Here is a 12,107-nt window from a genome sequence, read left to right on the forward strand (position 1 = left end):
TGGATTTGTACACTAAATAACATAAAAAGGGAGAGGGGGAAAGCCCCCTCCACCCGCCCCCGCCCCAAGGCACTGCAACAGCACATCCCAGAGCCTTCTTCTGAGGCACTAGTAAGGAACTAAGGCTTTGGTAAAAACCTTCCTCCCCTCGATGAGGACAAAGGACACCTGGGGTCCTGGGAGTCCAGACCTGACTCTGCCTTCCCCTTCACATTCTGAAATCCTCAAAGAACTTGTAGCAGCTGTTCCCTCACAAATCTGGGGCACGGAGCTCCCTGGCCAGCCTCCCACAAACAACGACTCTGACCCAGACCCGGTGCAGGCCTCCCCTCTCAGGCAGCAAAGCATCCTGGGAGATTCCCAGCCTGCCTGGCAAAATGGTCCAGCCCTTCCCAGAAGTTTATAAGCACTAGAAGTTTCGAGTGAGCACTGTTATGGGATAACAAGGTGAAAGAAATATAGAACACAAGCACAGAAAAGGACCTCCGGGTCCACCAGATCCAACACTCTCTTTTTACAAAAAAGAACTCTGAGAACCAGAGAGGCTAAGCAACTCTATGAGGTTACATTATCAATTCATGTCAAGCTGTGTAATTCCACTCCTTTCCCCTGCGGAAGGTGGAGTCCACTGCAGGAAAAAAATGAAACAGCATCAGTCAAGAATCCTGTCTCTAATATGTCTGGCTCTGGGGATGAGACAGGACAGGGAGACCTAAGGTTTTTATATTCTAATATTTTAGGTAACCATGACCTAGAAACCGCATCTCAGGAGTCCCTTTTGAAGACAACCATAGCCTTCACTGCAGGTTAGTTTGCCCTTGTCTGTGGATGTCAGCAATGGAGCATTGGATAATGGCATTTGGAGATGGTATAGTCCATCCCTCTTTACACAAATGAGGAAACTGAGCCCTGAGAGCAGATGAGATTCCCCAAGGTCACAGAGCTCATCCTACTCTAGTGTTTCAATCCCACTGAAGGGCACCACTCACCCTCCCTCCAGATAAAGGAACCAGAGACCGAGGAAACATCCTCAAGATGCACCATCACCACCCATCCCCCCAACCTGATCCAATCTGTCCCCCGTCTGTCACCTCCAGTGTCCTCTCCATTCCCTCTGCCACTAGCCTAGAGCAGGCTGTCACTATCATTTGCTCAATCCCTAAGTGTTCTCAAGCATCCACCCATGACCCCTGGCCCCAGGCATTCTCAAGACCACAGCTAGAGCGATCATTTCAAAACTGAATTCGATCACGTTGACTTCCCTGTTTAAACCCTTCAGTGACCCTAGAGATAAACCCCAAATCTTGATATCTACAAAGCCCGCCTGGCCTGGCCCCCGGGCGTGTCCGTGAACCACACCCCACACTAACTCTCCTGTTCAAGCCACACAGACTGACCTTCTTTTCATCCTTCAAATATTATCCACCATGTTCCCTTCTGCCCCAGGGCTTTTTGGTAAATGCTGTTCCCTCTCTGGAAAGTTCTTGTTCCACTCCTCATTTAATTCTCTTTTAGGTTTTGGCTTGTGCTTTTCCTCAGGGAAGGCTTCTCTGACCCCCAACACTGGGTGAGCCTCCTATGCGTCAGGCTTTCATGGCAAAGCTTCTTTCCTTTAGGATATTTATCCCAGTTTATAATCATATGCTTATCAGTGTGAGGAACACAATCTATTTCCTCAGACAATAAGGATGAAGTCTGCTTAGTTTCACTGTTCTTACCCAGCACCTAGCATAGTGCCAGATACTAGGCATATATTCAGTGATTTGTACCTGTATGACCAGAACAGTGGTGAAAATATTGAAATGTTTCTGTATCCAGTGGTAATTAACTACTGCCCCAAACCTCCCACGTGCTCCATGGTATTCTAGCCATATCCCCTCCCCTGGATCTTTCAGACCACCCCATAATCCAGTGACTAAAGGAGTAATGTCTGGCACAGCACTCGGATAATAATGGCTAAATATTTTGAATATCACTCCAGCCTGCAGATGGTAGGCACTTAATAATTATGGAGTGACTAAAAGAATAATGGTAGGGCTTCCCTGGTGGCGCAGTGGTTAAGAATCTGCCTGCCAATGCAGGGGACACGGGTTCGAGCCCTGGTCCGGGAAGATCCCGCACGCCACAGAGCAACTAAGCCCGTGCACCACAACTACTGAGCCTGCGCTCTAGAGCCCGCGAGCCACAACTACTGAAGCCCGCGTGACACAACTACGGAAGCCCAGGCGCCTAGAGCCCATGCTCCGCAACAAGAGAAGCCACCACAATGAGAAGCCCAAGCACCGCAATGAAGAGTAGCCCCCGCTCGCCGCAACTAGAGAAAGCCCACGCACAGCAACAAAGACCCAACAGAGCCAAAGATAAATAAAAATAAATTAATTAAAAAAAAAAAAAAGAATGGTAGAGCTAGCATTCTAACCCTGATCTATCAACTCCCTGTTAATTATCCTTTCTGCTTTGTCCTGCTGTTCCCACCCCGCCCCCCAGTTGGCATAAAGTGTTTTCTCTGCACACTCTGGAGGGCGGCAGAGTCAGGTTCATGCTTGGGTCTTTCTGAGCATCTTCACTCCCCACTTCATGGCTTCACAAGCACTGCAGCAGTGACTGCCTTGACACGGAAATCTGCAGCACGTGGTTGCCGCCAGGAGCAGAGGCATGTGGGTACACTTGCCAAAACTCTCTAGGGAATCTCCATGTCAGCAGAAGCCACGTGGCTCCGGAAAATCCATTCACCCTTCCAAAGGGGTGAGACTTCCTGGGTGCTTGCTCTTAACCAGCCCGTCTTTCCTCTGGAGAAGCAAAGGGAAATCTTTCTTCCATTAAAGAAGATATTCAATTGCAACCATTTTTTGATTCTTGGGCCACTGTCACCATGGTTGGGCTCCCTAGCTTCTGGACATTGAAAAAGTGGTTCCTTTCTTAACTTGAGTTTTTCCAAAAGTAGACCCTGAGGAAAATATTTGGGCATAAGCAGCTTATTTGAGAGATAAGTCAAGAAAGTTCTCTGAGGGGGGAGGACATGAGACCAGTAAAGGGTGTGCTAGTGAGGAGGGTACTTCTGTGGGAGACGGGGGCTCCATGTCACAGCAGACCCCGGCAGACGGTGCAGCGTGCTTCTGAATATTTTGTCAGACAGGCAAGTGAGCTGGGGTTTTTATTCACCAGTTCCCATCCCTCATTGGTTGAGGGTCCCTCTGGGGCATTCATCCTCTGGCACTTCCTGCTCACCCTGTGATCTGGCCAAGCAGTCAGGAGGCCAGAAAAGACCTCAGGCCAAGAGACCCACAAAGCCACTAGAGTGTTTGGGAACTGTCTGCAGGTGGCCTCGCCAGGGTCAAGGGATGTGTGCAGGGGACCTCAGTACCATCCTCTACAGTCTTCATGTACCTTCGAGGGGAAAGCCCTTGGGGGCCACTAAGGAAGCTGCATTTTGAGTGGCGGTACAGCAGGAAGAGATTTGGTTTCAGAATGCAAGTCCTGGGCTTGATTCTCCTCTCTGCCACTTACTAGCTGGGCCACTGGTCTAGTTAACCCCTCTGAACCTTAGTTTTTTTTTAATCTGTAAAGATTATAGTAAAGATTAAATTGAGTGCTGTATATAAAGTGATTGGTACAGTGCTGGGCACATAGAAAGTATAGTGTTGGGCACATAATTTGTGACAATTAACATAATAATAATAATCACTATTAAAATAAAATAAATCATTTGTTCTTAGGATTTTCATGATCTAGAAGGCTCACCAGACTGAGGGTCCAGGAAGGATGATGTCTTCTCGAGTTTAACTGTTGGTTTTCTTTAATTCACTCATGCATCTGTTTGATCATTTGACAAATATTTTTGAGCATGTCTTTCAATGACCTCATCAGCAAAAAGGAGGGTTGGCAATACTGGTGCAATAGTTCTTTCTCAGTTCAATCTTCAACTGTTCTCTGCAGGAAGAGAGCTTAGTTTAATGAAAAAAGAATGTTATAATGACATAATGGTGTTTAAATATTGATACTTACTGGCTACATGACTTTAAGTTATTTTGCTCTTCTATACTTCATCTGTGAAATGGGCATAATAATACCCACCTTGCAGTAATACTTAACAAGAGATGGCATTCTAGAAATCTCTTACAGTGTCGGGCATATAATAGGAAGGTGACATTGGTGGTTCTTTCCCATCATCTCTAGGGTACACATGGTTCAATAGATAAATGTTAAGCGGTGTTGAGAGGGTAAGCATTTCAGATCTCTGTGTAAAGGTGAAAATGACCCCGCAGGCCACATGTGCAGCTGAGCTCATCAGCAACACGTCTATGTCATATAAAGGACATGCGCTGCTAGACTGCAACAGGACAGACTCTGATTCAGCCAGTCATGCCCTCACTCCCAACACAGTGCCTGCACAGAGTAGGGACTTTGTCAATATTTGTTGATAAATAAATGAAACAAATCCAGCCTGCTTTTCTGAATAACAGCACAACCAAAAACAAGGCAACAAACAAACAAACAAAAACACTTCCAAAAAGACACCATGGACAAAACTAAGGTCCTTAAGGATAAGTACAGAGGCATTTCTTGGTACCCAGTGAGAAGCCTGCTTGGTCGAATTACATTCCAGGTAAATGGAATAAAATGTCTCCCAGGCCCAGGATCTATCTGCACTAAAAATACAGACCACTGGACTCAAAGGCCCTGTTCTGAAGAGAACCACTAATCATTTAGAATACATGATGTTTAGTCTAAAAGGCACAAATAGCAAGTGCAAATGGCAGAAAACTACAGCATGTTCCTACTCAAAGTGTGGTCGATGCAGCAGTGCGGGCATCAGCCAAGAGCTTGTTCAGAAAGGCAGGATTTCAAGCCCTGCCCCGGACCTGCTGGAGCAGAATCTGCGTTTTATAAGCTGCCCACGTGGTTCTCAAGTTAGTGCCATGTTGGCTGCACATCATCTGGGGAGTTTTTTTTAAAAACTGACACCTGGATTCCACCCCTAAGATGCTGGTTGTTTGGTGTGGAATGCAGCTTGGACAAAGTGATTATTAAAATAAAAATAATAATAATAATTATTATTATTATTATAATCCCTGGGGAATGCAGCCCCATTTGAGAGACCTGCCTAGACCTTCATGGGGCAGCCAAGGCAGGGAAAGGACTTATGTTTCCACATGGAAAATTAGTTTCCTGAGTTCTTCGTGGTACCTCCTATCTGGCCATTGGGAAGGAAGCTCTAATGTCGTCTGAGAGCCAGGTGCACCCAGGCCAGTCCTCTACCTCGTGAGAGAAGGAAGTATTAAGCCCCAGTCCAGGTTTTCCTTCCCTGCTTTCATGTGTCCACCACTGCAGAGCCCTACAACCATCACCGCAGCTCGTACATCTGGTTCCGTTCCTTGGAAACGTCTCCCCTTCTCATTGCTTCCCTCCCCTTGGGGACAGCTTTCCTGATTCCTGCCCAGAAGAATGACCCGGGGCCAGCAGGATCTAGCCCGGGAACGTCCCCACAGTCTCCTCTCAGGTCCAGACCTCCAGGTGGGGCTTGAAGTGGTTACATCAGCCGTGGCCCAGGCAGCCCGTTCATCAGAAACGTTCCAATCCTCCCAGGAATCTGCCTGGGACAAGCACAAGGTTCTGGCTAATTTTAAATGTAGTTAAAAGATTTTCTTCCTTTCTTTCTTTCAAGGCATGCTCAATTTCCATCACCCCCCCTTCTTAGAATACAGTTCCTCTGAGGTCTTCTCTTTTTATTTTTCAAATTTTTCCCCCCAAATGAGAACACAGTTGCAACAGTTGCAAATTCTTTGCTTATTTGGCCTCGTTTATCAGTAGACAGTATTTTTACAATGTAGAAAGGTTTTTAATGGGATGTGGAAAATGTCTTTTCTCCCAAACCACTAATAATTTTTTTAAAAATCCCTTTTTTTATTTTCTTCAAATTGCTTTTTATAACCCATTCAGCATTTTCAGGGACATAATTAAAACATCAAACAGTTTTCCTGCTGGTTATGCTAAAATTTGAATACTTGAGGCAGCCACTATTATTAGATATTAAAATGGACTTGAGTATTTATTAAAAAGATCCTCTTAAGTAACTATTCATTTGGGTTTGCTCTGTTTAATATAAAGACAAGCCCCATAATGTGAAAATACCTGTTCCTAATAAAGTCCGTAATTGGTAGCAGGAGGGTATTTTTTAAAAATATAAAATATGTATTTTGTTCACTATTTTTCCAGCTTAATGTGACTAATTTCCCCATTCAACTTTATCCCTAAGGAAAACTATAGAAAGAAAGGCCATTACCAATACATGAAGCTCAGTAGTTTGCTTTCGTGGGATGTAATTGCTATCAAGAAGGCGAGTAGCTGGGTAATTTTGGTTTAAATGAGTACATAGCCTGAAAAAGGATACATTAACCTCTGTAGAACAGAAATTAGATTCCAGAGAGGGATTGTTCTAATTCAATGCACACTGAGTCCAGGGCTAGGGAATATGTTGTCCAGGAGCAAAGGCAGTGAGATGCTGGATGCCAGACCAGTGGTACAGGAAGGACACGGTAGGCAACTCGGGGAGGAAAGGCTAGGGCAGAAATGGAAACCAAGACTGTTTGTCTCTCTGGCTTTTCCAGGAGTTTGTAGAAATTTCTAGATAAATAGAGTTTTCCCTTCTCACGCAATCCCAGTGGGCTTCTCGGAGACTAAAGCGATCAGGTCAATTCATTAGACACGCTGTTATTGCCAGCATATAACATGATAAAGCCGTGTCTGCTCCACAAAGAATAATGGTGGGATGAATGTGTGAAGACCATGTGAGAATTGGCCCTCATCTCCCTGAGGCTGATTAACAAAAGTGAGACTGGTGAGCAAATCTAGACTCCGAGATGGTAGGTTAAGTGCCTTTCGAATGGCACAGACATGAGGAGCTCAGAGCAGAGTCATTGCTTTGGGTTCAGGACAAGATGGAAGTCTTCTCAGCTGAGATGGCATTGAGCTGGACCTTGAAAAACATGTCAGCTAGAGAAATCATGTCCTGGTAAGTCTTCAACCTTCTAGAAATGCCTGTAACACTAGAGGGTGTCGAAACTCCTAAAATCTCATACCTGTGACTGCCTACATGAACTCATACCACTGAGTTCAGTCCTTGCTTTCTTTGTGGGATGGAGGAAGGAGATTCAGATGCTCAGCAAACATTAACTAGCTGTCCGCCCCCTGCAAGGCACTGTTAGATACTGCTGGAAAATGAGAAGAAAAGAGGTAGCGAAATGAACGTCTGCAACTGGCCGTCTACTCGAAGATCAGGATGTATAGCACCCCTACCAGCCAAATCTAACAACCGTAGGAAGTATACAGTAGGTACCAGGTGAGTGCCGGGGTTGTTGATGCTACGGAAGGGGAGGAGAGGAGTAGACCTCTCGGGTCCTGGCAGCTGGGAAGTCTAACTTAAGAACATGAAACTTGGACTTAAGGCTAGGACACCGAAGAATCCTGGGTAAAGAACTCTAATAGGGAAACACAGGAGGCCAAATGGAATGGAAAATGCGTTCCTTGGCTGAGACACTATTGGCACTTTCAAACCAGAGAAGAGACAGTTTGAAGAGGAGTGAGTGGTTTCCCAAGAGAACAGTTCCTTTGCCCTCTCTTGCTTCCTCCGTCCTTTTTAAGCACACCCCAGTTCCCAGCCCTGGTCTGATTTGATGAGGCTGGCCAGTGTTATTTTGGGAGGAACAAGGGTTGGAAGAGGCTCCACAGCCAAGTTCTTCTTGATGAAAGCGTTTTCCTTCTCAGCTCTGTAATCCCCATCGCTGGCCCAAACCTCCAGGCCCCAAGGTTAAGACCCCTGCGCTGCAGGTGCGGGGCGCACCTGGGAATGTCACAGCCCCTCCCAGGGCCTCCCAAATGGAGTCCCGACGATAAACACAGAAGAAGAGATCAAGCTCAGTGGAGCCAGCGCCAAACGCGTCTCTAAAGCCAGAGAATTTTGTTTCGCTACCCTCAGCTGAAGTAAAAACAGCTCCAAGAGTATTCCCTGGAGTGTGAAAAGAGTTCTCTCATCACACAGGGTTCAAAGACGCTGTGAGGCATGTAGCGTAGCTGAAAGAGTCTGTATGTAATAACGCCTTTATGATGTTGTTTTGTTTCTGGCTCGCCTTTACCTGAATTATCTGAAGACATTGTTTGAGGCTATGAAAAAATATGAATAACATTAGGCCTTGAGATCAAAAATCATTTTGTATTTCCATGGCTGTTAGCCGCCAATATCCCACGCATGGCTCTCAATTTCCAAAGCAGCAGTGAAATGCTGGAGAGACCAGGTGAGGGCTTTTTTTTTTTTTTTCTTTTTCTCATTTTTATTTTTGTTATTATACACTGGTCTTGATGTTTGAAGCTGTTGAAAGCTATTTGATATGGCAAAACTAATGACAGGAGGGAAACCACAATTTAAACACGTGAGATAAAAAGGAGCTATGCATACATGCAGGACGAGATGTCCACCCAGTGGAACGAATTATTTACCACCTTCCAGGATGGCCCCATGTGCTCCGGCTACCCAGCATGCCTTGAGGGGAAATGCCGCCAAGAACCTGGGGCCGCTCTGACTGGGGGCCCAGGGAGGGCTTTCCACGCCAGGACACCACGCCTTGGTCCAACCTTTGAAATGACAAACAGGCCTTTCTGCCTCCTTTGCTCTTTACCGCTCTGCTCACTCAATCCTGCCTTAGTGAAGAACTCAGTTTGAAGAACTAAGTGAGAAGTTTGATGTTTTTGTTTTTGTTTTGTTTTGTTTTGTTTGCCCCTGTTACCTAATCTATGAACAGTGCCCAACTCATGTTCCAACAAGCAGATGAGGGTCAAGACCACAGCGGACAGACGTTCACCTCCGGCTGACCTGCTTTCAGGGCTCCGGGAGCCGCCATGTCTCCCAGCTAAAACCGGATGTCCGACACCCGCCGCGGAAAAGGCTGTTCCAACCGGGGAAAACAGAGCATCTGTTTTTTCTCGCCTGGCTTTACCTTTAACTGGGTCCCAAATTTGGACAGGTCAGTCCACCTGCCAGGCCTCCATTTCTTTATGCTTTCGGAATTTTCCCAGTTAGTAAACCTCACGATCAGAGGCCAAATGATGCCTCGGTCTTCACCGGCCATATTCCCAACCAGTTTCTGAGTCTCAGAATGGTGGCCTCCAATCACCCTCTCCTTTTCCCTCTAGCTGCCCGTGTCCTCATTCCTCACCCATCTCCCAAACCCCAGTTTCTTCCCCTCTTCCCTCCTCTACTCCACCCTCATGCCACTTTCAGATTCACCACCATAAACACTTCTCTGATTCCGTCCTCATCCTGTTCAGAAGCCATCAGTGGTTCCCCATCGCCCCTCTGTTAATGTCCGCCAGTCATTACCTGTCTGCCCCAGCGTACCTTTTCATCCTTAATGCCCACTGTGCCCCTAAATTCACCCATACTCCAGCCAAACACACGTCATGCTTCTCACACACACTTCCGCGCTTTCCACCTCCACACACTTGCTCGTGCTGATTCTCCTCCTGGAACACTCACTGCCCACCCTCAGCCCTCCCTGACCCCGATCTCTGTCTATCAAATCTGTCTATTGGATTGACGGGTAAGAAGATGCAGCAAAACATTACTTGTGATTGTTCAGAAAATGGAAACAAACAGAATGTCTAATTGGACTGAAATGGTTAAATAAATTATTGAACAAGCATGCAATGAATTTATAAACCTTAGTTTTGAAGAATGTTTAATGATATGTGAAAATTCATTATTCTGTTAGGTGAGTAGAAGTCTAAGGTATTCATTCCACAGAAGCCCAATTTTGTGAACTTGGTATGTGTATACGTGTGTGTATGTGTGTGTGTGAACATATAGACATATATACATAAACATATATACACACAAAGACAAAAGTCTAGAAGAAATACACCAAGATGTTACTTCTGCTTTCTTCTGGATGCTGGGATTATGAGTACGTTAATTTTTCTTCTTTATGTTTTTTAGTATTTTCTATAATGAACGTGTATTGTTTGTGTCATTTAAAAGTACCATAAATAATCATTAGCTATGAAACAGTGAACAAAAGGAAACCTACCATTGCTCAAGTGTCATCTCAAACATTATCCTGTCCTCAAAGAGCCTTTCTGGATGGCATGCCTCATCCCCTGACCACTGACCTCCACCAGTTGGTTGTAACTTTTTCTCCATTAGAGCCCTTGCCATGGCACATGGCCCATTCTGCTTTGTACTGATGTAAACTCTGCATCACGCCTGCGTCTTCCCTCAGCCCAAGCACAAAGCTCAGCCTCCATAAGTGCCCTCTACTTGAATTGGCCACACTCAGTCTCTGGGACTAAAAGGGTCAGTAGCTGGATAGTCTACATGTCTACAGCAGCCATCCTGGACATCTTAGCGCATCTTCCTTTTTTGTAGTTCTGCAGGGAACTAGGTTGAAAAGAAGTAGCTCAAATAGCTTTCATCTATTCATTTCTTCAGAAAAGAAAAGGAAGCCAGCTCCAACTCACCTCTGGTCTCTTCCTGTTAGCAAGTTCAAGAGACACTTGCCAGTATTGACCCTGGAATACAAAGATGGCATTCAGGGTTTCCTCATGAGTGTTTGTCCCTAGAAACAAAGAACATCCTCATTCTTTTTTTTTTTTTTTAATTAATTTATTTATTTATTTATTTTTGGCTGTGTTAGGTCTTCATTTCTGTGCAAGGGCTTTCTCTAGTTGCGGCGAGCGGGGGCCACTCTTCATCGCGGTGCGCGGGCCTCTCACTATTGTGGCCTCTCTTGTTGGGAGCACAGGCTCCAGATGCGCAGGCTCAGTAGTTGTGGCTCTTGGGCCTAGTTGCTCCACGGCATGTGGGATCTTCCCGGACCAGGGCTCGAACCCATGTCCCCTGCATTGGCAGGCAGATTCTCAACCACTGCGCCACCAGGGAAGCCCCATCCTCATTCTTGAAAACCTAAGTAATAGATGTATAGCCAATACTCAAACTGTGCCTCCTGGTTCCTGAGCTAGGAAGCGTCTGTCTGGCCTGGAATTTCACAGTGATCTCTAGTCAGTGGCTTTCCCGAGAGTCGTCATCAACTTGGACCTCAACCCAAAACTCTGAAGCATCAAAGAGCCTCAGCTGCGAGGACGGTCTCTTCGGGCCTCCTGTAGCCTTGCCACCAGGAATACTTCTGCAGCACCCATCATTTCTTTTTTCTTCACCAAGTTAGAGAAATGTAATTCTCTGACGTCTGTAGGAGGGACTGATAGAAATTACCCAGCTAGGTAGTGGTTCAAACACTCAGGGAGAGTGGGATACACTCCCTACTTTTGAGGAGAACCAATATATGGAAGAATGATTTAAGAGTTACCACAGGGGGCTTCCCTGGTGGTGCAGTGGTTGAGAATCTGCCTGCCAATGCAGGGGACACGGGTTCGAACCCCAGTCTGGGAAGATCCCACATGCCATGGAGCAACTAAGCCTGTGCGCCACAACTACTGAGCCTGCGCGTCTGGAGCCTGTGCTCCGCAACAAGAGAGGCCACGATAGTGAGAGGCCCGGCACCGCGATGAAGAGTGGCCCCCACTTGCCACAACTAGAGAAAGCCCTCGCACAAAAACCAAGACCCAACACAGCCAATAAATTAATTAATTAAAAAAAAAAAAAGTTACCACAAACCAACCCCCAAGTGTGCCCAGCCTTCTCTGAGTCCTCTTCATCCTTCAAATCCCACTCAAGTCCCATCCCATTAAGGAAATCCTCACACCATCCAATCATAATCACTTCCTTCCCTGAATCCCCACAGCTAATTCAATACCTACCTCATGAAGTTATATATAAATCATTAACAATGTCAATAGAGCATCCAACGCAAAGATGAACATGTAGGAGGTACTCAATAATGATCCCTAATCAACTCATTATATAGTTTTTATTAGTGTGTATCTGTTCAATTTTATGTCAGCCCCTTGAAGATAGGGATCCTGTCTGCAGAAGTAAAGGCTTGGCTAGTCATCTCTGTTGGGAAATAGATTGTTCTAGATCTCAGGAGTCTCCTGGGTGGCTTAGAGTTTAACTCTTTGAGGACGGCGCAAGGGTACTCTAAGAGGCTGCCGGTTCTGAC

General features: G+C 45.9%; 1 long non-coding RNA gene across 2 annotated transcripts in view; it reads right to left on the reverse strand.

The window, feature by feature from the left end:
* Positions 1-12,107, reverse strand: part of LOC309642187 — a 119,795-nt gene that overhangs the window by 79,066 nt on the left and 28,622 nt on the right. For both annotated transcript variants that reach the window (XR_014253031.1, XR_014253032.1), the window contains exon 3: positions 3,742-3,930. This is a non-coding gene — a long non-coding RNA (uncharacterized lncRNA). The remainder of the gene's footprint in view (positions 1-3,741; positions 3,931-12,107) is intronic.

The sequence above is a fragment of the Balaenoptera physalus genome (assembly GCF_965194825.1).
Source record: "Balaenoptera physalus genome assembly, chromosome: 14".
NCBI lineage: Eukaryota > Metazoa > Chordata > Mammalia > Artiodactyla > Balaenopteridae > Balaenoptera > Balaenoptera physalus.